General features: G+C 42.2%; 1 protein-coding gene across 2 annotated transcripts in view; it reads right to left on the bottom strand.

The window, feature by feature from the left end:
* scap (SREBF chaperone) overlaps positions 1 to 15,983 on the bottom strand; it is a 125,940-nt gene that overhangs the window by 95,628 nt on the left and 14,329 nt on the right. Inside the window, exon 2 of one of the 2 annotated variants that reach the window (XM_063057486.1) lies at positions 5,333 to 5,393. The exons of the other annotated variant lie outside the window; for it this stretch is intronic. The gene's annotated coding sequence lies outside the window, so the exon portion shown is untranslated. The remainder of the gene's footprint in view (positions 1 to 5,332; positions 5,394 to 15,983) is intronic. 2 annotated transcript variants of the gene reach the window in all.

Below are 15,983 nucleotides of genomic sequence, written 5' to 3'. Positions count from 1 at the left end.
TCTTAGCCCATAATCAAGAAAAATCAACCAGAAGTATCCAAGATGGTGTCACCAACTCCAAAAGACTGAGAAACACAGAAACATAGAAAATAGGTGCAGGAGTAGGCCATTCGGCCCTTCGAGCCTGCACCGCCATTTATTATGATCATGGCTGATCATCCAACTCAGAACCCCGCCCCAGCCTTCCCTCCATACCCCCTGATCCCCGTAGCCACAAGGGCCATATCTAAATTCCTCCTAAATATAGCCAATGAACTGGCCTCAACTGTTTCCTGTGGCAGAGAATTCCACAGATTCACCACTCTCTGTGTGAAGAAGTTTTTCCTCATCTCAGTCCTAAAAGGCTTCCCCTTTATCCTCAAACTGTGACACCTTGTTCTGGACTTCCCCAACATCGGGAACAATCTTCCTGCATCTAGCCTGTCCAATCCCTTTAGGATTTTATATGTTTCAATCAGATCCCCCCTCAATCTTCTAAATTCCAACGAGTACAAGCCTAGTTCATCCAGTCTTTCTTCATATGAAAGTCCTGCCATTCCAGAAATCAATCTGGTGAACCTTCTTTGTACTCCCTCTATGGCAAGGATGTCTTTCCTCAGATTAGGGGACCAAAACTGCACACAATACTCCAGGTGTGGTCTCACCAAGGCCTTGTACAACTGCAGTAGTACGTCCCTGCTCCTGTACTCGAATCCTCTCGCTATAAATGCCAGCATACCATTCGCCTTTTTCACCGCCTGCTCTACCTGCATGGCCCACTTTCAATGACTGGTGTATAATGACACCCAGGTCTCGTTGCACCTCTCCTTTTCCTAATCGGCCACCATTCAGATAATAATCTGTTTTCCTACTTTTGCCACCAAAGTGGATAACTTCACATTTATCCACATTAAATTGCATCCGCCATGAATGTGCCCACTCACCCAACCTATCCAAGTCACCCTGCATCCTCTTAGCATCCTCCTCACAGCTAACACTGCCACCCAGCTTCGTGTCATCCGCAAACTTGGAGATGCTGCATTTAATTCCCTCATCCAAGTCATTAATATATATTGTAAACAACTGGGGTCCCAGCACTGAGCCTTTACTGACTCCCATCAAGTACCTCCTATCCCACCTGTAGCTGTTTGAAGGTTAGCAATGTTCTCAATTGAAGTAAAAATAAGTCATCCTCAACCAACAAGTGACTGCCTCAAAAAAAAACATAACAGATGTGGAGAAAAGGAAAATCTATAGAGCTCTCAGGGGGGAGAAAACACTTGCATATGTCTAAACCATAACAGTTTTGAAACAAGTTGATTGTGCTGAGTAAATTTTAAAATGTTTCTCTCGCACCTCTCCCATAAAACTACTAACAAATTCTAAATATTTTGGAACTCATTGATAGAAAGTTAAGAAAAGTGCTTTCATTAATAATTAAAATAAATGGTTGTCATACTCAAACAGATCTTCAGCCAGGGATTACTATGATCTTCCAATTTCTTTGCAAAAGATTACTTACTGGTTAGCTTTCTCTGAAAAAAATCCAGTGACTTTCTCTGAAAAAAAATTCAAGTCTCCTTGAATCAGTCAGATACCTAAAAAAAATTACGGTAAGGAACCTAAATTTGGATTTTCCTTTCTATTCTTAGTACTGTAGTCTACTAATAACTTTAAATTGTAAATTCATTTGCCCCAGAATCATTGTTCATATCCTTCACGTAATTTTCTTAATCATGTAAAGTGTATCATTATGAGTATCTTGAAATTCCATAAACTTCATAATAAAAATTGTAACTACCCAGCATGTTCCAGCCATTTACCACTGTTTAAAAAAAAACTGCCTCATAAATCTCTTTTAAATATTCCCCCTTTCATCTTAAAGCTAAGTTTTTCTCCTTTACTTGTCTTGTTACATACACCCGTTAGGGTGCATTCTCCAGTTACCTTATAAGGTAACCGTAGCCTTCAGCCAGGAGCAGATGTCCTCTGGTGGTGCCCAACCATCACAGAGTGTTTTGACCCTTAACCACGACACTCTGCAGTTGGTGGGCCGGCAGTGGTGGCCAAGTCACTGCCCATCTGCTCCTGGCTTCCAGCTTCCCTCCTCTCGCCTACTCCAAATCCAACAAGAGGCTCGTTCTGCCTCTTCCCCCATCCTACGAGCTGCTTGTTTTTTGCTCCTTTCGACCAGGCCCAGATCTGACAACAACCACCATGCTGATTTGGCTGGGAAACCTCTGCAGCCGATCTCCACCGGGAACAACCATGCCTGCCATCCCCTGTCTTTACACTCCTGCACTAAGGACTGGTAATACTCTCACTCTGGGAAAAAGACTATTTACTCTATTTGTACTTCTCAACAGCCTTAGTAAATTGGGGAAATTAGACTACTTTTAGGTAATTTAAAGGATCAATATATTTGTTAATCCCTCATGCTTTGGTACAAATAGATTTACTGTGCAGCAGAGATGAGCACATGATGTTGTTCATCTGCATGGTAAACAGCTGAGAGTACTGCATTACACTGTGATAAAAGACATTCGACTTTACAGTGGCATGCAAAAGTTTGGACACCCCGGTCAAAATTTCTATTACTGTGAATAGCTAAACGAGTAAAAGATGACCTGATTTCCAAAAGGCATAAAGTTAAATATGACACATTTCTTTAATATTTTAAACAAGATTACTTTTTTATTTCCATCTTTTACAGTTTCAAAATAACGAAAAAGGAAAAGGGCCCAAAGCAAAAGTTTGGGCACCCTGCATGGTCGGTACTTAGTACTTAGTATCACAGCTTGGAAACGCCTTCTGTAGCCAGCAAAGAGTCTTTCAATTCTTGTTTGGGAGATTTTCATCCATTCTTTCTTGCAAAAGGCTTCCAGTTCTGTGAGATTCTTGGGCCGTCTTGCATGCACTTCTCTTTTGAGGTCTATCCACAGATTTTCAATGATGTCGGGGTCGGGGGACTGTGAGGGCCTTTGCAAAACCTTCAGCTTGCACCTCTTGAGGTAGTCCATTGTGGATTTTGAGGTGTGTTTAGGATCATTATCCTGTTGTAGAAGCCATCCTCTTTTCATTTTCAGCTTTTTTTTTACAAAACGGTGTGATGTTTGAAACATAGAAACATAGAAAACCTACAGCACAATACAGGCCCTTCAGCCCACAAAGTTGTGCCCAACATGTCCCTACCTTAGAAATTACTAGGCTTACTCATAGCCCTCTCTTTTTCTAAGCTCCATGTACCTATCCAAAAGTCTCTTAAAAGATCCTATCGTATCTGCCTCCACCACCGTTGCCGGCAGCCCATTCCACGCACTCACCAATCTCTGCGTAAAAAACTTACCCCTGACATCTCTTCTGTACCTACTCCCAAGCACCTTAAACCTGTGTCCTCCTGTGGCAACCATTTCAGCCCTGAGAAAAAGCCTCTGACTATCCACACGATCAATGCCTCTCATCATCTTACACACCTCTTATCAGGCCACCTCTCATCCTCCTCCGCTCCAAGGAGAAAAAGCCGAGTTCACTCAACCTGTTTTCATAAGGCATGCTCCCTAATCCACACAACATCCTTGTAAATCTCCTCTGCACCCTTTCTATGGCTTCCACATCCTTTCTGTAGTGAGATGACCAGAACTGAGCACAGTACTCCAAGTGGGGTCTGACCAGGGTCCTATATAGCTGCAACAGTACCTCTCGGTTTGCTTCCAAAATTTGCTGGTATTTAATTGAATTCATTCTTCCCTCTACCCGTGCCACTGGCTGCAACACAAGCCCAAAGCATGATTGATCCACCCCCATGCTAAACAGTTGGAGAGGTGTTCTTTTCATGAAATTCTGCACCCTTTTTTCTCTAAACATGCTTTTGCTCATTGCGGCCAAAAAGTTCTATTTTAACTTCATCAGTCCACAGGACATCAACCTCTTGCAACAGACAATATTCTGAAGAGTGAAGTTGCTCCTACCGTTTGAGCTTAGTTTCATAGCTACTTCAGCCACACTTCCTGTGAAATGTCTATGTCATTCCTTTAATTTCTCTGCCTCAGTCACATCTCTTATGAAAGTGCCAGTTTCTACACCAATGCATCTGAACTGCCTTCCATCTTGACCACTATGCTTTCTTCTTCACCATTATTGGCTATGCCAATCTTTGCAATTACAGTTTGCCTGGACTGATTACTTACTTTCGAATACCTCTTTGCATCATCATCTCTTTGGTCATATCACCTCCTCTGCCTTCTGCCTTTAACTCAAACTATTCCTTTGCTCTCGTCTCCTCCTCCCTTACTCCACATTTGTTTTGCCATCAGTTATTCCTGGTTATTATAAAAAGAACATAAAACATAAAGATCAACTTTACTTGTCATGTGTATGGAAACAGTTAAATGTGTTCTTTGCCTCAAATCCAATCAATGGAGATTCTGTTTCGCAGCAAGTGCTGCCACACTTTCCAAACCCAACATAGCATGCCCACAACCCACCAAACCTAAATGAATGTCTTTGGAGTATGTTGTCTGACCTAATGAGTACTTCAACTATTTTCTGTTCTTTATCTATTTTCTACCTTTGTCCTTTGCTCTGTAACTGTCAGCTTCAAAAGCTCAGAATCTTCATTTACTGTTGATATGCTGAACACAGAGAGTGCTCTTTGTCTGGCTGGGGTTTGGGGAAGGTTGCTGGTATCTGATGAACAGGTATTGTGGACTGTATTTCCTTGGTGGCTTTTATCTCTGGTTCATGAAACTCTGACTGTCTGGAGTAGATACAATGGAGAGAAAATTTTTAGGCATACAGTGGCATGCAAAAGTTTGGGCACCCCTGGTCAAAATTTCTGTTACTGTGAATAGTTAAGTGAGTGGAAATTGAACTGATCTCCAAAAGTCATAAAATTAAAGATGAAACATTCTTTTCAACAATAAGAAAAGTAATCTTGTATAAATATTAAAGAAATGTGTTATCTTTAACTTCATGCCTTTTGGAAATCCGGTCATCTTTTACTCGCCTAGCTATTCACAGTAACAGAAATTTTGACCGGGGTGCCCAAACTTTTGCATGCCACTGTATATCAGTGAATTGAATGAAACTGCTCATGTCACATTTAGTTCTCAAGCTGGTTTAAGACTGGATGGGATGTCATTGATGAATTTTCTTCAAGGCATATTCTGCACAAATTGTGATTTTGTTTTGTTACAATCCTTATTCTATAGTACAAAGACATACCAGTTGGGTTAATTGGTCATTGTAAATTGTCCTATGATTAGGATAGAGTTAAACAGGTGGATGGCTGGGCAGTGTGGCTCGTTGGGCCGGAAGATCATGTTCTGTGCTGTATCACTAAATAAATAATTACCATCAAGCTCATGCAGATCCGTCATGTATCTTGAACAAGGACTTGCCCCATCTGTTCGTTCCTAAGCATTGAATTAATATAGTCATTAAGCCTTGAGTTGTTCAAAACCTGAATACATCAATATTCATATTAAGCCAATAAAAATTGCTAAAAAATTAATAATATTGAACAATTGACCTCAACATTAACTGGCATAATAGCAATTTAATTTATGATCATTTCTGCCACCATCTAAAAGGATTGCAGTATGCAGCACATTTAGTCATCAATCACATTAACTTAGCCAATCACACTTTAATAATTCCCTGTCCCTTTACATATGCACTTAAAACCATTTTAAGTGGGAATATATTGCAAAATACAGGTGAAGTTTCAAGACATGACACTTTGTTAATTGCCCTTTTCCAATTGTACTGCTAGGCATATTGAAGATCACACGTGCACTACAAAAAAATTGTTCACATTTTCCTTGTTTGGAAATTTTGGTTTAGCGTCGTACAGAAGACAAAATTAGAGATTCAAAAATGGAAATCATGCACTAGAAGCTTCCGGCATCAGTATGTGTGTATATCATTTAGACTAGAAACTGATGCACACACTTCTGTAAAGCTTTATGCATTTAAGCAGCAACAAGTGTATGATTTTTCTCACTGATGCACAACAATGAGAAGGATTTTTGGAAGTTCCACACATCAGCTGAATATTTTATACGGACTAAAGTTATGTCACTGCTTAGTAAAGAACATGCTTGTTTCCTTTTTCAAAAAGGTCACTAAGCTTAAAAACAACTGTGAGGAAAACAGAGGGATAGATATCCTGAATTTTCAGATGCCTTTGCAAAACTAGTGAAAGAGGTTGGAAGTTTAAGGAAATTATATTAGTGAATACATCAAATTCAATCTAACAGCAACTCTAAAATTACATACTAATCTATGCAAAACACTTCCACTGGTAACCAAATTGAGGTGTGAATCACCAATTAAATCTCATATTCTTATGGTCCAATGCACTTGTGCAGTTTACACAGTTCCAGCAATTCAACCATGGCATACGCTACAAAAGACCATGACCAATCATAGATCTCAACAGGTCATGGAAGAGCACAATGTGCTCACAGACTCATGTATTAGGTAGATGGTGTTAATGAACAAGGGACACCCAAGAAATATTACCTGCACAGACCCCAGTTGATGAGCTCCTGGAAACTGACATTAATACTCCGTCACATCATCTGACAAATCCATCAGCTACCAAATCACCAATCGCATTCTGTGATGATTAAATGGCATTTTTGAAACAGATTCCAAGTCACAAGTTGTCCTCACTTTCTTACTTTGGAACACAACTGGAGGCTGATCTCCAAGTCATGTGAGCTGACACACAACTTATACTTTTCCTCGTCAGGAGAATTTAAAGGCAAGCAGACTACCTTGCAATTGACAGGTACATTGCTCTAAAACTAACCTACATCTCCAATTGTTCTCATTTTCACTGACTCACTGTTGCACTCAAGATTAGAGATGAAAAGATCTCGAGGGAGGATATAGACTTCCAGGACGCCTTGAAGACAGTGATCTCGTGCAGCAAAGCTCGATGGATACGATTAAATATTCCCATTTCAGCCTGATACTGCTTCCAAGGTCTGATTGAATAAACTATCGCAGCTTAAAACCGATGGAAACAATGCCAATTGTGACCGTACTTCTTGCCAGACTTTTCATAGGAAATGTGGCTGCTGGTCATGGATACAGGTGCATTTAAGAAAACGGGGTTTTTGGACTCCCAATACCAACTAACTTGCTGGGAAACATATAGTCCCCTTCTGTACCAGACGCAGTGGTTCAGATTGACGGGTTTACTATACACTGTCAGAATAGGACTGTAGAGTCTCACAGAAGCAGAGGTGGAGGTGTATGCCTCATGATCAATTCCTCTTGGTGTACAGATGTGTCAGTGATGTCCCAATTCTGCTCTCCAGACCTGGAATATCTTGCAATTAAGTGCTATCCATTTTACCTGCAGCTGGAGATTTCTGCAATCACTTTCATAGCGGTGTACATTCCACCTCAGGCCAATATCATACAGGCTCTAGATGATCTGAGCTATGAGATCAACATGCATGAAACAGCACACCCTGATGTCTTCACCATCACTTTGGGGGATTTTAACCAGGCCAGCTTGAAAAAGTCACTAAATACTTACCATCAACAAATCACTTGTAGTAACAGAGGAAACAACACACTGCACCACTATTACACCACCATCAAGAATGCCTACTGTACTATTCCATAGCCACACTTCAGAAAGTCTGATCACCTGGCTATAGTTCTACTCCGGGTATAGGCAGAGACTGAAGACCGCAGCATCAGTTGTGAGGACCAAGAAGATATGGACAAGGGAAGCATGAGCACTTACAGTACTGCTTTGAATTGGTTAGCTGGACTGTATTCAGGGACTTGTCTTCGAATCTGGATGAGTATGCTGGAGTTGTTACCAACTTCATTAAAATGCGTATGGATGAGCGTGTGCTTACTTGCTGTGCATTCCCAAACCAAAAGCCATGGATGTACCAGGAGCCTCATCATCTGTTGAGGATGAGATCTGTGGCATTTAAGTCTGGCGAACTAGGTCTGTGCAAGAAAACAAGGCATGAGGCTATTTCAAGAGTGAAATAGAATGCACGTCAACTCTGGCAGACTCTGCAGGACATTACTTCTGACGAAGTTGGACCCAACAGCATGAATGGAAATGATGGTTCGCTACCAGATGAACTCAACGCGTTCCATGCCCACTTTCAAAGGGAGAACATAACTACAGCTGTGAAGATCCTTGTTGCACCCAGTCACCTCGTGATCTCTGTCTCAGAGACTCATACTGGCCTGTCTTTAAGAAGGGTGAACCCTTGCAAGGCGGCAGGCCCCATTAGAGTATCTGGTAAGGCTCTGAAAACTTGTGCCAACCAACCGGTGGGAGCATTCGAGGGCATTTTCAATCTCTCGCTGCTATGGTCGGAAGTTCCCACCTGCTTCAAAAAGGCAACAATTATACTCATGCCTAAGAAGAGTAGCGTGAGCTGCCTTAATGACTATCGCCTAGGAGCACTCACATCTGTGGTAATGAAATGCTTTGAGAGGTTGATCATGGCTAGAATGAACTCCTGCCTCAGCAAGGATCTGGACCCACCTCAATTTCTCTACTGCCACAATAGGTCTACAGCAGATGCAATCTCAATGGTTCTTTACATGGCCTTAGGTCACCTGGACAATACAAATACCAATTTCAGAATGCTGTTCATTGACTGTAGCTCAGCATTTAACACCATCATTCCCACAGTCCTGATCGATAAGCTACAGAACTTGGGCCTCTGCATCTCCTTCTGCAATTGGATCCTCGACTCCCTAATCAGAAGACCACAATCTGTGCAGATTGATGATAATATCTCCTCCTCACTGATGATCAATACCTGCACACCTCAGGAATGTGTGCTTAGCCCACTGCTCTACTACCTCTATACCCATGACTATATAGCTAGGTATAACTCAAATACCATCTATAAATTTGCTGATAATACAACCATTGTTGGTAGAATCTCAGACGGAGATGGAAGGACATACAGGAGCAAGATATATCAGCTAGTTGAGTGGTGTTACAGCAACAACCTTGCACTCAATTGCACTCTTTGCTGATTGTGGACTTCAGGAAGGCTAAGACGAGGGAACATGAACCAATCCTCACAGAAGGGTCAGAAGTGGAGAGAGTGAGCGATTTCAAGTTCCTGGGTGTCAAGATCTCTGATGATCTAATCTGCTCTCAACATAATCAATTAATCTATAAAGACGGCAAGACAGCGGCTATATTTCATTAGGAGTTTGAAGAGATTTGGTTAGTCACCTAGAACACTCAAAATCTTCTATAGATGTACCGTGCAGAGCATTCTGGCAGGCTGTATTACTGTCCGGTATGTGGGGGGGGGGGGGGCGGGCACGCTATTGCACAGGACCAAAAGAAGCTACAGAAAGTTGTAAAATTAGTCAGATCCATCTTGGGTACCAGCCTCCATAGTATCAAAGACACCTTCAAGGAGCAGTGCTTCAGAAAGGCGACGTCCATTATTAACAACTGCCCCAACACCCAGGGCATGTGCTCTTTTCATTATTACTGTCAGGAGGTACAGAAGCCTGAAGGCACACATTCAGTGATTCAGGAACAGCTTCTTCCCCTCTGCCATCTGATTCCTAAATGGACATCAAACCAATGAACACTACTTCACCTTTTAAAAAAAAATGTATTACTTCTGTTTTACACTATTTTAATCTATTTTATATATATACATACATACATACATACAGACATATACACATCCACTGTAATTGATTTACTTCTTTTTTCTTTCTATATGATCATGTATTGCATTGTACTGCTGCTAAATTAACAAATTTCGTAACACATGCTGGTGATAATAAACCTGATTCTGATTCTAAAAGGCCCAAAGGGTATACCAAAGTGGGTAGCTCCATTCATGATGTGTGTGGACTCTTCAGCACTGACAATATAGTCCACAGTCTAAATATCCAGGGATCCAACCTCTTCAGAGCCAAGAACACATGCAATCTTTCCAAGGATAGAGAAGAGGAGCACTTCAAAGAAATCTTCAACAAAGAGTTTGTCCTTAGAAGTGATTGTCATTGATTCCATCCCACAACACACTGGTCTTATGGTCCCATCCTCAAAAGGCCAAGTGTCAACTGAGAAAACAAAGTCTCTGCCACTACATAATATCCTTGCTGAAACAGGGCAGAGGTACCTCAGACACAAAGCCATAGTCATGCTTTATTATTGTCAAATGTATCAAAGATACCTTCTCCAAGTTTTACAGATGCACCATAGCAAATATCCGATATGGATGCATTATAACTCGGTATGACAACTGCTCTGCTGAAGACCACAAAAAGCATTGTTAAAAGTATTGCTTGCATGCCAACCAGACAGATCATTCCACATGCAAGTACACTGAGGTGCAACAAAAGGAAAACTATAACAGAATTCAAATGTAGTGTTACAATTCGAGTAAGGTAGACAAATAAGGTACAAAGGCTATGACGAGGTAGATTGAGATATCAAGAGTTCAGCTTTAGAATAAAAGAAAAGTACATCCAGTCCATGCCAAACCATTTAAACTGACTACTCCTATCAATCTATATTAGGATCATAGCCCTTCATATGCTGACCATCTAATTACCTATACGAACTTCTCTAGAATGTTGAAATCAAGCATGTATGCACACTTGTGCTAGCAGCTTGTGCCACACTCTCATGATCCTCTGAGCGAAGAAGTTTTCACTCATGTTCCCCTTAAACTTTTCATCTTTCAATCTTAACCCATTTACCCCATCTATAACCCTCATAATTTTGTACACCTGTATTAAATCTCCTCTCAATCTTCTACATTCCAAGGAATAAAGTCCTAACCTATTCAATACTTCCTTGTAACTCAGTTCCTCTAAGCCTGGTAAATTTTCTCTGTACTCTCTCAACCTTATTTATATCTTACCTATAAACAGGCGATTAAAACTGCATACAATACTCCAAATTAGGCATCACTAATGTCTTATATAACTTCAATGTAACATCCCATTTCTTATGCTCAATACTTTGATTTAAGAAGGCCAACAAGCCTAAAGCTTTCTTTACAACCCTATCTACCTGTGATACCACTTTCAATGAATTATGAATCTGTATTCCCAGATCCTTATGTTCTACCACACTCCTCAGTACCCAACCATACACTGTGTAAGACCTACCCGAGTTGTATTAAATTCCATCTGCCATTTTTCCAGCTGGTCCACCCATCTGTCATTTTTCAACCCATTTTTCCAGCTGGTCCAGATCCTGCTACCTACCTATAGTTCCCTGATTTATTTTTGGAACCTTCCTTGAACAGTGGAATAACATTGGCTATCCTCCAATCCTCTAATCCTCTGGTACTTCACCTGTCCCTAAGAATGATTTAAACATCTCAGCTAAAGCCCTGGCAATTTCTTCACTTGCCAACTGGCAGCTCCAAGGGAACTCTTCGTCAGGCCTTGGGGATTTATCCACCCTAATTTGCCTCAGGACAGCAAACACCTCCTCCTCTGTAATCTGTACAGGGTCCATGAGGTCGGTGCTGCTTTGTCTCACTTCTATACACTCTATGCCCATCTCCTGAGTAAATATGGATGTAAAAAATGTACTTATGATCTCCCCCATCTCTTTTGGCTCCATACATGGATTACCATTCTGATCTTCCAAATGACCAATTTTGTCCCTTGCATTCCTTTTGCTTTTAACCTATCTGTAGAATCCCTTAGGATCTCCTTCACCTTGCCTGCTAGGGCAACCCTCATGTCTTCTTTCAGTGTTCCTGATATCTTTAAGTGTTAACTTGCATTTCTTACACTCCATAAACACCCCATTTGTTCCTACCTGCCTATACCTAGTATATACCTCCTTTTTTTTCTTAACCAGGGCCTCAATATGTCTTGAAAACCAAAGTTCCCTACATCTTTTATCTTTACCTTTTACTCTGACAGGCACGTACATACAAGCTCTCAAAATTTCACTTTTGAAAGCTTCCCAGTTACCAAGACACTTTTGCCAGAAAATAGCCTGTCCCAATCTACACTTGCCAGATCTTTTCTGATACCATTAAAATTTGCTTTTCTCCAATTTAGATTCTCAACCTGCAGACCAGACCTATCTTTTTCCATATTTACTATGAAACTAATGGCATTGTGATCACTAGATGCAAAGTGTTCCATACACAAACTTCTGTCATCTGCCCTGTCTCATTTCCTAATAGCAGATCAAGCACTGCACACTCTCTCTTTTGGACTTCTATGTATCGATAAAGGAAACTTTCCTGAACACATTTGACAAACTCTATCCCATCTAGTCCTTTTACAGTATGGGAACCCCAGTCAAAATGTGGAAAGTTAAAATCACCTACAATAATAACTTTATTTTACTTGCAATAGTCTGCGATCTCTCTGCAAATCTGTTCCTCTCAATCCTTCGGAGCATTGGGCAGTCTGTTATATTGCTTCATTAATGTGGTCAAGCCATTCCAATTTCTCAGTTCCACTCATAATGCCACACTAGACAAGTTCTCCAGTCTGTCCTGAGCACTGCCGTGACATTTTCGCTAACTAGTAACACCACTCCTCCTCCTTTTAATTCCTCCTGTTCTGTCGCGTCTAAACTAACAGAACCCTGGAATGATGAGCTGCCAGTCCTGCCCCCTCCTGTAACCAAATCTCACTAATGACTACTATATAATAATTCCAGGTGTTATCCATACACTGACCTCAATTGCCTTTCCTACAATATTTCTTGCATTGAAATACATGCAGCTCAGGACATTAGTTGTACCATACTCAGCCGTTTGATTCCTGTCTTTGCCTGAGGTCTTAACAACATCGGTCTCCACAACCTCTCCACTAACTATTCTGGCACTCTGCTTCGCATCCCCCTGCAACTCTAGTTTAAACCTCATTGTGCAGCACCAGAAAACCTTCCACCTAGGGTATTAGACCTCTTCCAGTTCAGGTGCCAACTGTCTCTTCTGTACAGGTTCCATCTTCCCTGGAAGAGAGCCCAATGATCCAAAAATCTCAAGCCCTCCTACCTACACCAACTCCTTAGCTACGTGTTAAAGATGATCTTCCTGTTTCTGGCCTCGTGAGGCCAGAAATCACAATCCTGCAGATCCTGTCCGTTAACTTAGCACCTCACTCCCTGAACTCAATTTGCAAAACCTCGTCACTCTTCCTACCTGTGTCATTGGTACCTACATGGACCACGACCTTCGGCTGTTCACTCTCCCACTTAAGAACACTGAGGACTCGATCTGAAATATCATGGACCCTGGCACCGGGAGGCAACATACCATCCGGGAATCTCACTCTTGTCCACAGAACCTCTTTTCTGTTCCCCTAACTAACGAATCCCCTATCACCACAGCTCACTTCTTCTCCCCCCCTTCTCTTCTGAGTCACAGAGCTAGACTCCGTGCCAGAGATCTGACAGCTGTGACTTTCCTCTGTTAGGTTATCTCCCCCCAGTCCCGACAGTGTCCAAAGTAATATACCTGTCATTGAGGCGGATGGCCACAGGGGTACTCTACAATGCTTCCTTACCACTTTCCCCTTCCTGACTGTCACCCAGTTTCCCGTGTTCTACACCTTGGGTGTAACTACCTCTCTATATGTCCTATCTATCAGCCCTTGAGCCTCCTGAATGAGCCAGAGTTCATCCAGTTCCAGCTTCAGCGCCTTAATGTGGAGTCTTAGAAGCTGCAGCTGTATGCACTTCTCACAGGCGTAGTCAACAGGACACGGCAAGTCTCCCCGCCATCCCACATCCCAGAAGAACAGCATTCCACCATCCTGCCAGGCATTTCTACTGTTTTAGGTGAACAAATATGAATAAGGAAAAAGAATAAACTGTGGATCGGGGCGGGGGGGGGGCTTTTTTGCCTTCTCTGACAAGGCTCTCCTCACTGAAGCCTTGAAGAGCTAAAGCCTCGAAGAGCTAAAGCCTCAAAATTCCCACTCCAACTCTATCCACTTCGACAACTTCTGCTCCGCGTGCCCCTGCTTTATTTTAATTTGTTGTTGCCAATCAATCCTGAACACTGATTAGCCAATGCTCAAATCTCCAAACCGCTGCAAGTTGCTGCCTGTTCTACTTAATGGGTAAACCTGTGTGAACTACATCTTCTCAGGCTTCCGAGCTCTCCAAATGGGTGCCGCTCAGAGCTCCAAACTGCCATCAGTCGTTAGCTTTTCTACTAAATCGGCAAACCTCAGTGAACTATGGCTTCTCAGGCTTCTGATCTCTCTGATTGGGCGCAACTCAAAGCTACATTTATAAGACAAAAGGTCGGTTCAAGGGTCTTATGACAATGAGACAGAAGCTATCTTTGAGCAAGGTGGTATGTGTTCTTAAGCTTTTCTATCAACTCTCTGATGGAAGAGGGGAGAAGAGAAAATGACCAGTGGGACGGATCACTGATTATGTGAGCTGCTTTCCAGGCAGCAGGAAATGTAAACAGAGTCAATGAAGTCAATGGCTGGTTTTTGTAAAAGACTGAGCAGTGTTCACAACACTGCAATTTTTTGTTGCCATACCAAGTTATGATGTATCCAATCACAAATAAGAAAAAAAATATGCAGATGCTGGAAATCCAAGCAACACACACAAAATACTGGAGGTACTCTGCAAGCCAGGCAGCATCTATGGAAAAGAGTACAGTCGATGTTTTGGGTGGAGACCCTTCAGCTGGACTGGAGCGCCTCTTGTCCTCATCTAGCACCCCACTAGCCTCCACGTCCAGCACATAATTCTCCGTAACTTCTGCCATCTCCAACAGGATCTCATCATCAAGCACACCTTTCCCTTCTCATGCCCCCCGCCCCACTTTCCTCTTTCCACAGGGATCACTCCCACGCGACTCCTTTGTCCATTTGTCCCTCCCCACTGATCTCCCTCCTGGCACTTATCCTTCCAAGCAGAACAAGTGATACACCTGCCCCCACCTCCTCCCTCACTACCATTCACGGCCCCAAACAGTCCTTCTAGCTGAGGTGACACTTCACCTGCGAGTCTGTTGGCCTCGTATACTGTGTCCGGTGCTCCCAGTGTGGCCTTCTGTATATCGGTGAGACCCGATGTAGACTGGGAGACCGCTTCATCAAGCACCTGCGCACTGTCCGCCAGAAGTGGGATCTCTTCACCAATCACCTTGTATTTCTCACTCCTCTTCCCCCACTCATATCTACTCATCTTTTTTTTCCTCTCCAGTTCTGCTGAAGGATCTCAGCCTGAAACATTGACTATATTCTTTTCCGTTGAGGCTGCCTGGCCTGCTGAGTTCCTCCAGCATTTTGTGTGTGTTGCTTATGATGTATTCAGGTCAGATGTTTTATATGGTGCATCTGTAAAATTAGTTGAAGGTCATTTGGGACTGAATTTCCTCAGCCTTCTGTGGAAATAGGCACTGATGTGCTTTCTTGGCAATAGCTTCAGCATTGCCAGACCAGAACAAATAATTGGTGATATTTACTCCTAGGGATTTGACGCTCACAACCACGTCCTTTATCTCTATCTCAGCACTATTGATACAAAACGGGCTTGTACTCTATCCTGCTTCCTGAAGTCAATGATTAGTACTTTTGTTTTGCTGATATTGATGGAGAGGATGTTGCCACCATGCTATCTCCTTCCTGTATTCTGTTGATGAGATCTAACCCATTACTGTGGTGTCATCTGCAAACTTGCAAATGAAGTTAGAGGAGTATCTGGCAGGACAGTTGTGAGCATACAGTGAGTAAGGCAAAGGGCTAAGGACCCAGCCATGTGGGACAACAGTGCTGAGGATAAAGAGCATTTCAAATGCGTTCAAACTACTGTTCAAATGTTTGTGGTGAGGCATTCAAAAAACAGTTCAGAACTGTTGTTATGTTCCTAATCTAGTTAAGTCTTTGTTCGGTAGCCAAACAGAAAGATGACAACCGTTGATTGAGTGATGGTAGATGCCACTGGATGTTACAGATAGCTTGTCAAGACTTTTCCTTAAAAACAACCAGTGCTAAGCAGCACTAACATTTAT

The sequence above is a fragment of the Mobula hypostoma genome, chromosome 1, assembly GCF_963921235.1.
Source record: "Mobula hypostoma chromosome 1, sMobHyp1.1, whole genome shotgun sequence".
NCBI classification, from domain to species: domain Eukaryota; kingdom Metazoa; phylum Chordata; class Chondrichthyes; order Myliobatiformes; family Myliobatidae; genus Mobula; species Mobula hypostoma.
The sequence above is the reverse complement of the archived record's forward strand: the minus strand, read 5'-3'. Positions and strand labels throughout refer to the sequence as shown.